The 15,610-nt window shown below is 38.6% G+C and overlaps 1 pseudogene; it reads left to right on the forward strand.

Moving 5' to 3' along the window:
- The first annotated feature begins 277 nt into the window (after window positions 1–277).
- The window catches only part of LOC110207512 (liver carboxylesterase 1-like), a 60,134-nt pseudogene continuing 44,801 nt past the window's right edge, over window positions 278–15,610 (forward strand).

Consider the following 15,610-nt stretch of genomic DNA (forward strand, 5'->3'; position numbering starts at 1 on the left):
TAAGAACTCACCTTTGGGCTGTCTTTTACTAAATTGGAAAAATCTTAGCTTCTGCAAAGAACTTAAAAAGAAAAAGCTGGTGCATTTTTGTAACAGCATTTGGCCTCAGTATCACCTGGAAAATTGTGAGGCATGGCCCCTTTTTGGGACATTACGGGTAAAGACCCTCTCAGAGTTAGAAAAATATTGTCTCAGAGAAAGAAAATGGGTGGAGATTTCTTACTTAATGGCTTTTGTTGAGGTTTCTAGAGATCCCATTCTCAGAAAGGATTGTAAGATGCTCGTAGCTAGAGCCACCGCACTAGCGGTGAGTGGGGACCAAATGGACCTTTTGGACAATCCTCTTATGTCTCCTAGGGTTACGGCATCCCCCTCTTCCCAACCTCGGTTGGCACCACCTCTCCAGCACCTATCTCCACCCCATTGTCCTCTGGCCTCTCCGGCTGTTCCTCATTCTCCCCAGACCCTCCCTTCTGCTCCTCTGGTCCCTCCATTTCCTCCCCAGGCCCCTACTCTAGAAGCCACTTCTACTCAAGCCTTGAGCAAGGGCCTCACCCCAGCCTCTACTTCCAGAGAGACCCCAGCTCAAGCTCTAGACAAGGTTCTCAACTTGTTGCCTCCTCCCCAAACCTCTACTTCAGACGAGACCCCTTCTCAGGTTCCAGACAAGGGTATCAAAGTGGTGTCTTCTCTCCTGATCCCCTCCTCTGGTGTCAGGTAATCTTCCCCTTTGCCATCTGGATTCCTTGGCCTTGCCAGTTCAGCCGGCACTTTCCAGTCCCTCACTCACGAGAAGTGGGACTTCCCCCCTCCCTCCCCCACAAGCCCCTGTTCCCACAGGGCCTTCAGGGCTTTTTCCTTTAAGGGAAGTACCCACATCTCCTAATGGGACACTTAGGGTGCTTTGTTCCATTCTCCATTTCAGACCTCACCCACATTAAGGAAAAGCTGGGTCGATACTCTGAAGATCCAAATAAATTTAATGAAGGCTTCAGGGATGTGTCCCTACAATTTGAACTTTCTTGGGGTGATTTGCATGTCCTCTTCTCCACCTGTTGTACCACTGAGGAGAGGAAGAGAATCTGGGAACAAGCCCAAAACTCTGGGGATCATTTTCCTAGTGATGACCCCACAAAATACCCCCCAGAAATAGCCGCTGTTCCTGCTAGTGATCTGGGATAGGATTATCAGAAGAGTGAGGATAGGGGAAAGAGAGACTACATGATAATTTGCCTCTTAGAAGGCCCTGAAAATGGCCTTTTGAAAGCAGGTAAACTTTCAAAAGATTAAGGGAATTACTCAGGAAGAAAAGGAAAACCCTGACCTTTTCCAAGATAGGCTAGTAGAAGGCATTAAAAAGTACACGAATTTAGATCCTAACTCTACAGAAGGGGCAGCAATCCTTAGCATGTATTTCATTAACCAATCTGCCCCAGATATTAGGAGGAAACTTACAGAAATTGGCAATGGGACCCCAAACACCTTAGGCTCAGTTATTGGAGATTGACTTTGGAGTCTTTAACAACAGGGACCTAGTTGCAGCAGAGGAGAAAGAACGCAGGCAGAGGGCTAGAAACAAAGAACAAGCTTGATTCCTGGCTGCTGCCATGGTCAGGGAAAGACCCAAGGGTGTTCCTGGCAACTTGGGCAGTGGGAAAACCTGCTTCTGATGCTCAGCAACTTGGGCAGGGGAGGCCACTGGAGGCTCACTGGTCCAGAAGTGCCCCTCTAGGGCGCCCCTTGGAGGAAGCCCCCAAGACAGACACCTCCAGGACTTTGCCCAAGATGTGACCAGGAGGGACATTGGAGGAAGGATTGTCCCCGAGAAGTGGTAAAGCAGCCCCCCAGTACCCTGTCCTCCAGTCTTCTCAAGACTGGGGAGGACAAGGGAGCCTGGGTGAGGGCCACACTCCCACTTTCTACATCTCTCTCATCAAGCCCTGGGCAGAAATCGAGGCTGAAGGTAAGGTTACCCACTTTATCATGACTATGTTCTTTGCTTTAACCAATTATTCTGGCCCTATTCACTCCTCGACCCATCCCATCATGGGCATTCTAGAGGTAACTGAGGGATGTCTCCAGACATACCCCTCCCCCTGCCTATTTGAGAATCTGTTGTTTAAACACTCCTCCCTTATGCTCTCCTCTTGTCCTGCCCCCTCCTTGGGAAGGAACCTGATGGTGAAGTTGGGGAGCCAATTTTCTCTAGTTAAGCCTCCCATGTCCCTTTTCCCTCTGTGTGCCAGACCTCCCCCTGTTCCCCTGGAACTGTGGGAGACAATTTGGGATACTTTTGCCACCCCAGCCATTGTTTACCTCCGAGACCCTAAAGTATTTACCTATCGCTGTATTTGTGGCCCCACCCAGGAGGTTTCTTTGTCCATTGCCTCAGGAGTGCTTAATTTCTTGGGAACTCAAGGCTACAGGGTCTCTTTGAACAAAGTCCAGATAGCATGCCAGTCTGTAAAGTTTCTGGGCCAGCAACTCCTGGTCCTGGCCACTAAGAAAGAATTTTGTACTTTTCTAGGCATGGATAGACTCTGGATCTCTGATAATAGTTTGATGGTTAAGCCCCTTTATGACTGTCCTCTGGGCCCTGACTCACTCTCTCAAGAGTGGGGCCCAGACCAGGCTTTTGTGATTTTAAAATCTAAATTGAAATTGACCTCCACACTCCTAACTCAGTCCTTAGGAGCCACTGGAAAGCCTTCTAGCTTCCTGGTGGTGGCTGCTACAGTCATTCTAATTGAGGAAGCCTCTTAAAGTGGGGAAATATTTCCTTAGTTAAACTGGGAACTCTTTAGAATGCTCACATCCACACGGTAACTCTCATCTCCACAAAGTCCCCTTCCCAATATGACTTTCTCAGAAGTTTATGCCACTCCATTTATGCTTGCCACTTCTCTATGGGCCACTCTCTCTGTATCAATACTTTGCTTTTCTGAAGGGGAATATTCCCATACTTGGGAGACAAGCTGCAAGGCCACTAGACAAGTTAACACCCCTGTGGAGGGAGGGCTTGTTAGAGTTTCTGCTAATATTTTGACCTGCACTACCTGTGCAGATACCACTAGTGACAAGAATTTTGGGGAAAAGGTGAGACAAAGTGCCAACACATGGCAAGGCCCCAGAACTACTGTTTTGGTCACTCAATGTTTGACACCCTATGAAGACTTCTGGGTGTGTACCCTCGGATTTTTAGCACTGCCCTTCTCCATTTTCAATGCCAAACAGCCCATCGTCTCTAACTTAAAGGCAAAGCATGGATTTTGGGGAAATGTCCCCTGGTCTCTTAAAAAGGGAGCACACTATCTTATGTCCTGGTGTAACTTACAGCATGAACATATTCTCTCTAACCTTACAGAGACTATTGACCAGTTGGCAAATGTGACAGCTTATGGTCTCCAGGAAATCCAGCAATCTTTAGTTTCCTTAGCTAAAGTAGTTCTAGATAATAGAATAGCTCTAAACTACTTGCTTGCCTCCAGTGGGAGTGTATGTGCTTTAGCAAACACATTTTGTTGCATGTATAACAACTCTGGGCAGACAGAGTTCTGCACTGCTCATATTTTGGAAAAAGTTAGTTGGATGCAAGAAATTCACAATAACTTTAGTGCTCAAAAATCTTTTTCATGGGAGTCCTGGCTTCTTTCTATATTGGTTCCTATTCTCATTCCACTACTGATCATATTTTTCTGTTTGTTTGGTCCATGTTTACTAAATATCCTTGTCAGATTCCTTTCTTCTAAGGTTGAAGCCATAAATTTTCAGATGACTGCTCAAGCTGTATACCAACCCAAGGATTCTAGCCTGCTGAACCTTGCATCAGCCAGGTTTTCATGTTTGACCCCTCAAACAGGACCCAGAGAGGCAGGGACAGCTCTATGCCCCTTGCCAGCAGGAAGCAGTTTCAGAAATCAAGACTTTGCCCCTCTCCCCAAAAGAATTTGGTTCAAATTTGTTTGAGGGGGGAATGATGGGATGTGGCCCAAGCCCAGGTCTTCTCCCCTTGCCCCAAAGGGAATTTGGCTCCCCTTGTCTACAGACCCCAGCCCCTCATCTGCCTTTGAAACCCTTAGCCTACCTTTTAATCTCATTCAGATACCTTTCAGTTCCTTCATTGTCTATTCACATTGTCTATTCAATCTCTTAGACATTCCAATCTCTGGGAATTCTCACCCAGACCCTTTTCCCAGACCATTTTCCCAGACCCTTCCCTGGTCACCCAAAGTATATAAGATCTACCCCGGCCCTTATTTGGGGCTGAGAATCTCAGGCCCACTAGGCTGAGACCTTCTCATGCCCTCCTGTCCTTATGGGCGTCAGCTGGCCTATGTGTTTTATTACTAATAAACTTTTCCTCTGGCTGAAGAAGATTTGAGTTGAATTTTTTCAGGCAGGGCCCAGTACTGCGATCTTGGGGTTCCAGCAGTACCCCGAAACCTCTAGACCTCTTCAGTATCTTTTTTGCTAATATGTTTAACATTTCTTAACAAATATGTGTTAGTTATATTGGCCTATAGTTTTATTTTTTTAATTTTGATTCTGTCTGGCTTAAGTATGAAGACCATATTTGTATCATTGAAGGAATTTGGTAGCATCTTTTCTCGTCTTATTTTTCAAATTGTTTACATGATATTGGAATTAATTATTTTGAATGCCTGATAGGATATACTTCTTAATCCATCTGGTCCTAGGGGTTTTTTACCTTTAGGAGTTCATTTATGGCTTGTTAATTTTTCTATTACAAAAAGCTATTTTCTGTTCTTCATCCCCTCTTCCCAAAAACAATAGCAGCAGCATCAACTACCACCACTCCCAATAAAACAAAGCAAAACAAAACCCTTGAAGCAAATACGCATACTAAGGAAAATAAAGTCCTGCATTATCAAAGCCCAAAATATGTATGACTCATTTTGTACCCTGAGTACATCAGGAGGTGGGTGGCATACATCATGATTAATGATTGCAATGATCACACTTCTTAAGTTTTTCAATTTTGTTTTTTTAAAATTTTTTTTGTAATTGTATAAGATCTCCTGCTTTGATCTTCTTTTCTTTGTGTGTGTGTTTGTGTTTATCTCATGAATAAAAGATTTTGAAGCAGGAAGAGATAGAAAGAGAAATTCCATTTAAAGTAAGTGTAGACACTATAAAATATTTGGGAGTCTACCTTCCAAGACAAACCCAGGAACTATATGAATACAATTGCAAAACACTTTTCATACAAATAAAGTCAGATCTAAATAATTGGACAAATATCAGTTGCTCATGAGAAGTCTGAGCTAATATAATGAAATGACAATTCTACCTGAATTAATTTACTTATTTGGTGCCATTCCAATGAAACTACCAAAGACTTACTCTATAAAACTAGATAGAATAATAACAAAATTCATCTGGAAGAACAAAAAGTCTAGAATATTAAGAAAACTAATGAAAAGAAATGCTAGGGAAGGTGGCCTAGCCATAACAGATCTAAAACTGTATTATAAAGTAGCAAACATCAAAACTGTTTGGTACTGGCTTAGAAATAGAATGGTGAATCAGTGGAATAGGTTAGGTACACAAGACATGGTAGTCAAAAACTGTAATAATCTACTATTTGGTAAACCCCAAAACTCTAGCTTCTTGGATAAGGACCCACTATTTGACAAAATCTACTGGGAAAACTAGAAAAGAATACAGCAAAAACTAGGCATAGACCAACATCTTACACCATATGCCAAGATAAGGTTAAACTGGGTACATGATTTAGACATAAAGGATGATATCATAAGCAAATTAGGAGAACAAGGAATAATCGACCTGTCAGATCTATGGGGAATGGAAAAATTTATGACCCAAACAAGAGATAGAGAACATTATGAAATGCAATATGGATAATTTTGATTAAATTATCAAATTAAATTGATTTAATTAAATAAAAATTTAAATAATTTAAATTAATTAAATTTAGAAGGGTTTGCACAAAGAAAGCCAATGCAATCAAGATTAGAAGGGAAGCAGAAAGCTGGGAAACAATTTTTATAGCCAATGTCTCTGATAAAGGCCTCATCTCTAAAATACATACAGAACTGAGTCAAAATTATAAGAATGCAAGTAATTCCCCAATTGATAAATGGTCAAAGGATATGAACAGGCAGTTTTCAGATGAAGAAACTAAAGCTATCTATAGTCAAATGAAAAAATGCTCTAAATTGCCATTGATTAGAGAAATGCAAATTAAAACTCTGAGGTGCCACATCACAGCTATCAAATTGACTAACATTACAAAACATGAAAATGATAAGTGTTGGAGAAGGTGTGGAAAATTGAAACACTAATGGATTGTTGATGGCATTGTGAACTGATCCAACCATTCTGGAGAGCAGTTTGGAACTATGTCAAAGGGCAATCAAACTGTGCTTATCTTGTGATCCAGCAATACTACTACTTGGTCTGTATCCCAAACAGAACATTTTTTTAAAAAAGGGAAAAGGACCCTCATGTACAAAAATATTTATAGCAGTTCTTTTTGTGGTGGCATAGAATTTTAAATTGAGGGAGTGCCCATCAATTGGGGAATGGCTGAACAAGTTGTGTGCATGAATGTAATGGAATACTATTGTTCCATAAGAAATGATGAACAGGCAGATTTCAGAAAAACCTAGAAAGACTTGCATGAACTGATGCTGAGTGAAGTGAGCAGAACCATGAGAACATTATACACAATCACAACAACTTTGTGTGATGACTGACTTTGATAGACTTACTTCTTCTTAGCAATGCAATGATCTAAGACAATTCTAAAAGACTCATGATGGAAAATGCTATCCCCACCCAGAGAAAGAATTATGGAGTCTGAATGCAGATTGAAACGTACTATTTTCTTTTTTTGGGGTTGTTTTGTCTTTTCTTTTGTCTTTCCCCTTTTGTTCTGATTCTTTGCTTACAACATGACTAATGCAGAAATGTTTAATATGAATGCAAAATAAAAAAAAAGAAAATATTTGAAATATTATGCTCACACTATAAAGATTTTATTGAAAGTTATGATACAGAAATATAGAGACAAATTAAAAAATACAGAAGGGCATACAAAGATATTGTTGGAGATTCATTTTTAACGCAAATAACTATGTATTTATTATTTAAATATAAGTATATAATAAATTAAAAATAATGTTATTGTGACCTAAAAAAAAGAATAATTCCTACATTCCTTAGGAGCAAGGATCACAAATGTAATATTTAGATTGAGATTTTCAATTCTGCATCTATAAAACTTTTGTTATCTCGTAAAGCCTAATAATCTAGCACCTAACATAGTGCTTTGAACTCAATAGATTTTTACTAAAGTCATTTTGAATGTCTAATAGGTTTATTTTTTAAAATGGTCTATATAATTATTAACAAGTACAGGTGATGTAAGTATCAGAGAAATGAGCAAATTAACTCTACACTTTTAATTCAGACCTTTTTAATTTTCCTTTTCTCTGTTTTAAATGGTCTCTCAGAGGAGTACAATGAAGCTTTCAATCTCAGATCCCATGGGTTTAACTCTGGAGGCTGTTCTATGCTCAGTGTCTCTCTTTAGACATGTTCTATATGCTCTATTCCTTCCTTTCCCTGTATGTTAATAGGATTTAGAGCTGGAAGTGACCTTGCATAATCTATAGACCAGTTCTCCTCATCTTAAAAATGAGGCAATTGAGGCTTGAGAAGGTGAAATAACTTCTGTACCATCAAATTGGGAGGAAGTAGTGGAGCCATGATTCAAATCTGGGACCTCTGAGTCCAAATCAAATGCCCTTCACCACACTATAGCACTTGAATTGGGGTAATAGCAAATGACCTCTAATTACTTAAGCAGTAGGACACACAAGGGCATATCTGTGATCTTCAGTCATCAGGAAAACCCTGTTCTCCTTTCCAGAATTCAACTACCCCTCCCTTTTAGTATTTCCATATTCCCTTCCTTCCCCAAAACAGTTCCAATATTACATATGGATATGTAATATGGATATGGTTCTAGAAAAGAGACATGTTTAGCTTCCTTTTTGAAACATACGGTCTCTTCTGCTGCTGATTTTTCTTTCTTTTCGGCTTATGCAGATGATGCAACTTTGTAGCCTGTCTTTAAATCCTGGTGAATCTGGACGTCTCCACTAGTCCTATCCTGTCTTTAATCAACAGCATCTCAAATTTATTTTTTCTTTCTCTCGTTGAGGATATGTTTATCTCTACGTGTGTCTTTCTGAGAACAGAGCATCTGCATGTAATTTCCTGTACAGAACAAATGGCTGTACAGGCCACTCTCCACGCACTCAAACACATATAACCCAGCCTTTCTATGTCCTTCTCCTTTTCTCAGTCTAGATCTACTCTGTGTGTGTGTGTGTTTGTGTACACATATGCATATGTTTCTGACTTTCTTCTCTGTCTATACCTGAAACTTCTGTGTTTGCTTTCTGGTAGGTCTCAACTTTTTTTTTTTTTAAATCTGGATCCAGAACATATGATCAGTCAGATGGCAAAGTAGTTTCTTTCAGCAACTTGAAACCTTAGAAAAATATTTTTTTTCTGCTAGATATAGGGTAACTAAAGTGGAATTTACAGAACAAAAGATAGAAAAACCACCTAAGGTAAAAGCCTTTTGAAATCACATTAGTGAACGTAAAATACTTAAAGCTCCCTCTCTAGCATCTCTACCCCCAACTCACTCTATATGCTCAGTACATGAATTCAAGGAAACCCTCAAACCCACGATTTATTCCTTCCTTCCTGCTCCCCTCAAGGAAGTGACTCAGGCTGGAATTCACTCTCTTATCCCATAAAAGTTGGTACACAGATTCTGCCCAGCCACAGGAAGGAAATATAAAGCAATTGGAAGAGAGGAGTCAGAAGATGTAATCTGCATGTAGCACAGAGTCATCCAGTGGGGAAAGGAACATCAAAATCTGAACGAATGGAAGACAGTCCTCTCCCTCCAGAGCTTACTCCAGACAGCAGCTGAAGGGAAGGGGGTGTCAGTGAATAAGGGGGAAAATCAAAGACAAGTGCCTGGCAATACAAGAAAACAATGAAAAAATTGAAAACTCAAGAGAATGTCATAGTAAAAGTCTAGCTAATAAGCAGATTAATAGAAAGCAGAAGGAAGACGAAGTAAAATATAAAAAAAAATCCAAAACAAGTGTTACCTTATGAAGGAAAATGAACCAAAATCACTTGATAAAAAGATATTCCTGTGGACTCCTCAGAGCCATGCAACATCAGTAGGACTTGTGAATTGATCCAGCTATACAGCAAAGCAATTTGGAATACCTCCAAAGCCACTGAACTGTGCATACCTTTTGACCCAAGGTTGAGCTTTACTAGGATTATATATCAAAAAAAGATTAAAGAAAGTGGTAAAGGTTATATATATATATATATATATATATATATATATATATATATATATATATATATATATATATATTTATATATACATATTTATATATATATATATTTATATACATATTTATATATATGTATGTATATATACATATATATATATACATATAAATATTTATTGTATTTTTGTAGTGGCATAAGACTCAAAACTAATGAAGTATCCATTAGTTGGGGGATGGCTGAACAAATGATGATATATGACTGTAACAGAATAATACTGCACTGAAAGAAATTATAAAAGAGACACTTTCAGATAAAAAGAGGGGAAGAATTATTTATAGTCAGGGAAATAATTTATACAATAAAAACAACATTGTAAAGAATGACTTAAGAACTCTAATCATTGCAATAACCTATGAGTATTCCAGAGCAGTGAAGAAGCATGCTGCCCCCTTCCTGAGAGTAAGGTAATGAACTCAAAGTGCGTAGTGAGACATATATTCTCAAAATGGCCAATGTGGAGATTTGCTTTCTTTAACTCTTTGTATTTGATACAGGCACTTGTTTTCTTTCTTTCCATTTGGAGATGGGCATTTATGTAGTAGGGGTTCTAGCAATGGAGTTAACAAAATGAGGAAAAGAAGAAGAAAAGAAGAAGAAAAGAAGGTCCTTGATGCATTTTCAAGATGTACAGATGAGAGAAATACAGACAGTAGGAATCATATGAATCATTTGAGGAATTTTGAATATTACATATTAAATTTGTTGTATATTTGATAGTATGCAAGATGTTGATAGAGATTGTACATGCAATTTTTTTTCTATTCTGCTTTTTATGTCAAATACTCATCTTATTTGGTGTTTGTTAATGTCAGTTTTATGGAACTTTGGTGCATGTGCATATTACCTAAGGTGTCATTGCCTGCATGGAAGACACTGGGTACATGCTTCCAGGAGACTGGAGGATTGAAGTGTGTGTAGACATTCTACATTGACCTACCACATGGTTGAGAGTGATCTTTTCTGTTGTCCAAATAGCTGGACCAGTGAACATCTTTAATGTGGCCTGAGTGAGAAGTTCAGATGGCTTTTTCCTGAATTTTCATTTGAAGGTGAACTCCTTCTCTCATATCATATGGTAAAAGAGGAGGTCCTGGGGGATATTTCCTTCCTGTCCTTCCTCTCTAGTCCCAAGTGCATCAGAGAAATTTAGGATAGGGTTTTATTCTTTCCTGCATTTTCTCCATTATGTTTACAGGGATTGGAATCTCCAACCCAGGAGCTAGAGTCATGGAATTATAGGAATATAAACTTTTGTTACAGCCATCCCAAAAAGGAATCCCCAAGAATCAAAGTCTTGAAATGGCTAGCCCAATGAAACTCTGGATTTTAACTTGGTGGAACTAAGTTCTATGAACTATGAACTATGAAGGAACTCAGTTAAAGTATAAGGCCTCGCTCTTTCCCAGAAACTAAGGAGTAGAAGGAGTAAGAGGCATTATGTCCCCAAGGTTTTAAGGGAAATGTTTGTACATTGTTGCTATACCTTTAAAGGAATCCAATGCTGAATAGTTAAATGAAACTGAGATGCTAGTCACTTAACCCCTAAAATTGTGAGAGGGATACAATCAATGGAATTTGATATAATGGAAGAGTCTCCAACTTCCCTCAGGCTATCAGAGAACATTAGGAAGGGGCAAAACAAAGGCCTATACCTCAGAAAGTACAGCCGTAATTAACCATGTTATAGCACAATAAAAATGATTTACAAAGCATAAAATTTAGAGAAATTTAAATGATTATTTCTTTCATGTTGCAATTTTTATGCTTTGTTTTACAAATGTGACTGTCTTTCCCCCATAAATTTTATCTACCTTGAGGACAGCTGCATGTCCTTTTTTCTTTCCTCTTTTCCCATACTTTACTCAGGCTTTTGTTTACAAATAGCAGTCTTTCCCCAAAGGACTCTGATTCTCTGAAGAGGAAAGAAAAGTGAGAAATTAGGACAGTCCTTAAAGGTCACTTGGCCAGCAAGAATGAGTCAGCTTTCTAGGCCCACAGTTTGCACACCAGACATTAAGCTATGTGCATTCAGATGGAATTCAGGATTAAAAAGGACTTTCTATAATTTTGGCTTTGCCTATTGACATGGGTATTGAGTTTTTACTATGAGCATTTTAGAATTAGAGCTATAAAAATGAAGAGGGTGAGTTATAAAGGGGTGTAACTTTAAGATGCCATCACTGATACCATCTTTCCAAGATTAGCATTAGAAGGAGGCAAATTCCTTTCTTGATTGTATGAGATTTAATTTTCCACCCTTTAATCACTAATTCATCTAGTTAGCCCTAGTGCATTATAAAAGCACCAGTGACTCTGAAGGAAAGTTCAGATCCCTGAACCAGCCATGTGGGAAACCACTGCTCCCAAGATGTGGCTGCTTTCACTGGTCCTGTGCTCCATCAGCTCCATCACTGCTTTCCCAGTTGAGGGTAATGTATTTTAGTCCCCTTCCAAAAATAATAGACATTAAAAGGGCTCTTCTTAGTATCTTGGGAGAAAACTAGACAGGTCCTAGCCTTTCTTTTTCATTTGAACTTAATTTTAAATAAACAAAAGTATTTCAATGAACAAAGAAGAAACACAAACTAAAAAGATTGTGTGTAAAACTGGGAACTTCTGTTGCATGAGGACTAGTCTTTGTGACAGAGTTCAAAATGTAGACTAATTTTCCTGTGACTTTCCATGGGAAGAAGTGTGTGTGTGTGTGTGTGTGTGTGTGTGTGTGTGTGTGTGTTAATGCAGGATCAGGAGGAGGCTGAACCTTCCAAGCTGATGGATATCTTACTTAAAACAATCTCAAGTGATTCTGTTTATATATTTTTAAGTCTAGTGAAGAGGTTCTTAACCACAAGACTGTGAACTAACTGGTTTTTAAAACTGTTGCAACTGGGGCAGCTAGGTGGCGCAATGGATAGAGCACTGGCCGGTCAAGAGGACCTGAGCTCAAATCTGGCCTCAGACCAAACATTTGATGCTTACTACCTGTGTGACCCTGGGCAAGTCGCTTAACCCCAATTGTCTAAAAGAAAAATTATTGTAATAATTGTACTTCAGTATATTTGACTTCCTTTGCAATCCTATGTATTTTATTTATACATTTAAAACATTATTTTTAGAAGGGTTTCAGTTTTACCGGATTGCTAAAGGGGTCCATGACACAAAACAGGCTGAGATCCCATAGTCTAGAAAATACCCTGGGGAATAAGTCACTTAAAATAACAAAGTAGTCCCTACTTAACATAAAGGCAATGTGATCCTGGTGGCCAAAAAAAAAAAATTCAAAAAAACAAACAAAAAATGGAACAACCATCTAGATAATGTAAGACAAAAAGAAAAAAAAAACAAACCAACCTGCATTTCACTTAAATTGCATAGTCCAGGTCCTGGAATATCAGAGTTGGATGGAACCTTAGAGATAATTCATTTCAACACTCCCATTCTGCAGTAGAAACCGAAGCCAATAGAGAAAAGAGAGAAGGGTAATTCAGTTGTAGAGACTGAACTAGAAACTAGGTGACTTGTCTCTTAGTCTTGTCATTATTATTTCATGCTACCTCTCTGCAGAAGCTATTTTAAAATGACACCTTTGGCCTATCTTCCTAATGGGTTAGATTGCTCAACTGTAGTAAAGAAGTAGGGAGCTGAAAGCCATAGGGTCTTCCTGAGTTAGGCCAAGAAGTCCAGAGCAAAGAGAGAACAAATATTAATAGAAAGGATGGGAAGGATGTATGAGAGGCCTGGAGGAAGTTTCTTCTGCTAAACGGTACATACTATCTCATGGGCAAAATGATTTGCTTATTCAGAATCAGAGTTGCATACAAATAGACAACTTAGGAAGTGAGCACAGATAGCGCTTACAAGTAAAACTTCCTGGATAAGGTGGCAAAATGAGGCAACTTCCTAAAGAACTCAGATTAAAAATAATTTGCAATTTGCTTACCTGGGTATTACTGTTTCTGCATTATCTGGGTAATTCAGTTCTTATTTAAGGTTTCAACTCCCTCTTAATCATTTCCTTCTATCTTTTTTGATTTGAAGATCATTGTTGTAGGCAGAGAAAACAGGGAAAAATTAAGAATTTAATAGTTCTATCTTCTTCATAGTCCATAATTGTCATCATATCCATGCTGAGCAATGAACTGCTTTCATATAAATCTTTTTCTCCAATATAGCTTGAATGATCCTTTATGCTTTCCAATTTGCATTTTCATACATTATTTAATTGTACTTTTGCCACAACCCCAGGAGGAAGTCAGGGATGGAGTTATTATACCATTTTACATATAGGCAAATATTCTTAGAAATATCAAGTGATTTGACTAGGATCACACAGCTACTTAGAGGTAGAACAGATCATGAACTGAGCTATCCTTACAATTAGCTAGTATATTTTTTTCCACTTCACCACCACTAATTTGGAACAAAATTTCTCTCCCTTCTCCTAATGTCAATCTTGCCCTGCTAAGCCATAATGCTGGATTACTCCTATCATTTCCTGTTTTTGATTCTACATGTGTATTGCTAAATGATAGTGGAGAAAATTTTAAAAGTTTGTTGACTGGATCCACCACAGATTTTTATTATGTAATCTCAAATGGGCCCTTACTGCAGCAAAGCAATTGTTTTAAACCTATTCTACATCTACAGCTACTTAGTGGAGAAGAAAGACCTAAAACTAAAGTCTCTTTATATTGTTTATATTGTATTGTTTTCCCCCAACTACTGCACCATTCATTTAATGCAAGACCCCTCTCCCCACATATATGTAAGAAGATAGCCTGGCAGAATAAATAGATAGAATATCAGACATATAGTCAAAACTACCTGGGTTCAGATCCTGGTGCTAACATTTACTAGCTGTGTGACCATGAGTAAGTCATTTAACCTTCCTGAGTCTTAAGCAACATTCTAACACTGTAAGTTAAAGACTGTTGTGTTCTACTCTGAGTTTGGGGGAGAAATATCCCACACTGATGAGACCACAAGAAAGGGGATGAGGGGAGAGTGAGAGAGAAGAAGAAGAAGAAGAAGAAGAAGAAGAAGAAGAAGAAGAAGAAGAAGAAGGAGAAGAAGGAGAAGAAAGAAAGAAAGAGGAAAAAAGAAAGGAAGGAGAAAAATAAATAAGAAGAAAGAAAGGAAAAAAGAAGAAAGAAGAAGAAAAAAGGAAGGAAAGAAGGAAGGAGGGAAGAAAGAAAAAAGAAAAAAGAAAGAAAAAAAGAAATAGAAAAAAAGAAGCAGAGAAGAAGAAGAGAAGAGAGAAGAGGAGAGAGTATGAGACAGAAGAAGAGAGAATAGAGAGGGGATAGTAAGAAAGAGTAAGAGATCAAGATGGAGGAAGAAAGTGATGGAGAGAGACAGAGAGACAGAAAGAGAAGCAGTGCCTTCTTAATATTAGCAAAACCAGGACTCAAACTTTTCTACTAGCTCATAACCCAAGTATCTTCTTTTTTAATTTTGTTTTGTTATTTAAGTGATTGGGGTTAAGTGACTTGCCCAGGGTCACACAGCTAGTAAATGTCAAGTGTTTGGTCTAAGGCCAGATTTGAACTCAGGTCCTCCTGACTTCATGGCTGGTGCTCTATCCACTATGCCACCTAACTGCCCCTCCAAGTATCTTCTTGCCAAACCTTATTAGCTCACTATTTTTTTTTTGGCTCCTTTAATCCAATTGATGGAAATATAGAAAGGCAATTTTAGGTTTTATGTCAAGATCTCTGTAAAAGTGGACTAGATCAGGATGGAGGAGATTTCACTCCAATGGAGTTCTTCAAGCAGTGGTTGAGTAAACACTTGTCAGCCAAGTTGGAGTGGGGATTGCTTTTAGGGGTATAAATTCAAGTGTATAGTTTCTGGAGTCCCTTCAAACACTGAACTAATCTGATTCTAGTATTTCTCAGTGCCTACCATGAATATGGAGAGAAAAGGAAGAAGAGGGAGGAAAGAAGATATATGAGAGAGATAATGGTAAAAGTACAATCTTGAAACATATGTAAATAGAATGTGATAGTTAGTCTTGAGTCTTCAAAAAAATGACCATCCTCTTTCTTATTCATTCATTCATTTATCCATTGATTCAGTCAGTCAACAAAAATTTTTTGAGGGCCTACTATGAGCCAGGAACTTTGCTAAGCACTAGGCATAAAGACAAAATTGAAACAGTCTTTGTCCT

Source organism: Phascolarctos cinereus, unplaced genomic scaffold (assembly GCF_003287225.1).
Source record: "Phascolarctos cinereus isolate Bilbo 61053 unplaced genomic scaffold, phaCin_HiC Scaffold_2;HRSCAF=192, whole genome shotgun sequence".
In the NCBI taxonomy this organism is placed as follows: Eukaryota; Metazoa; Chordata; class Mammalia; order Diprotodontia; family Phascolarctidae; genus Phascolarctos; species Phascolarctos cinereus.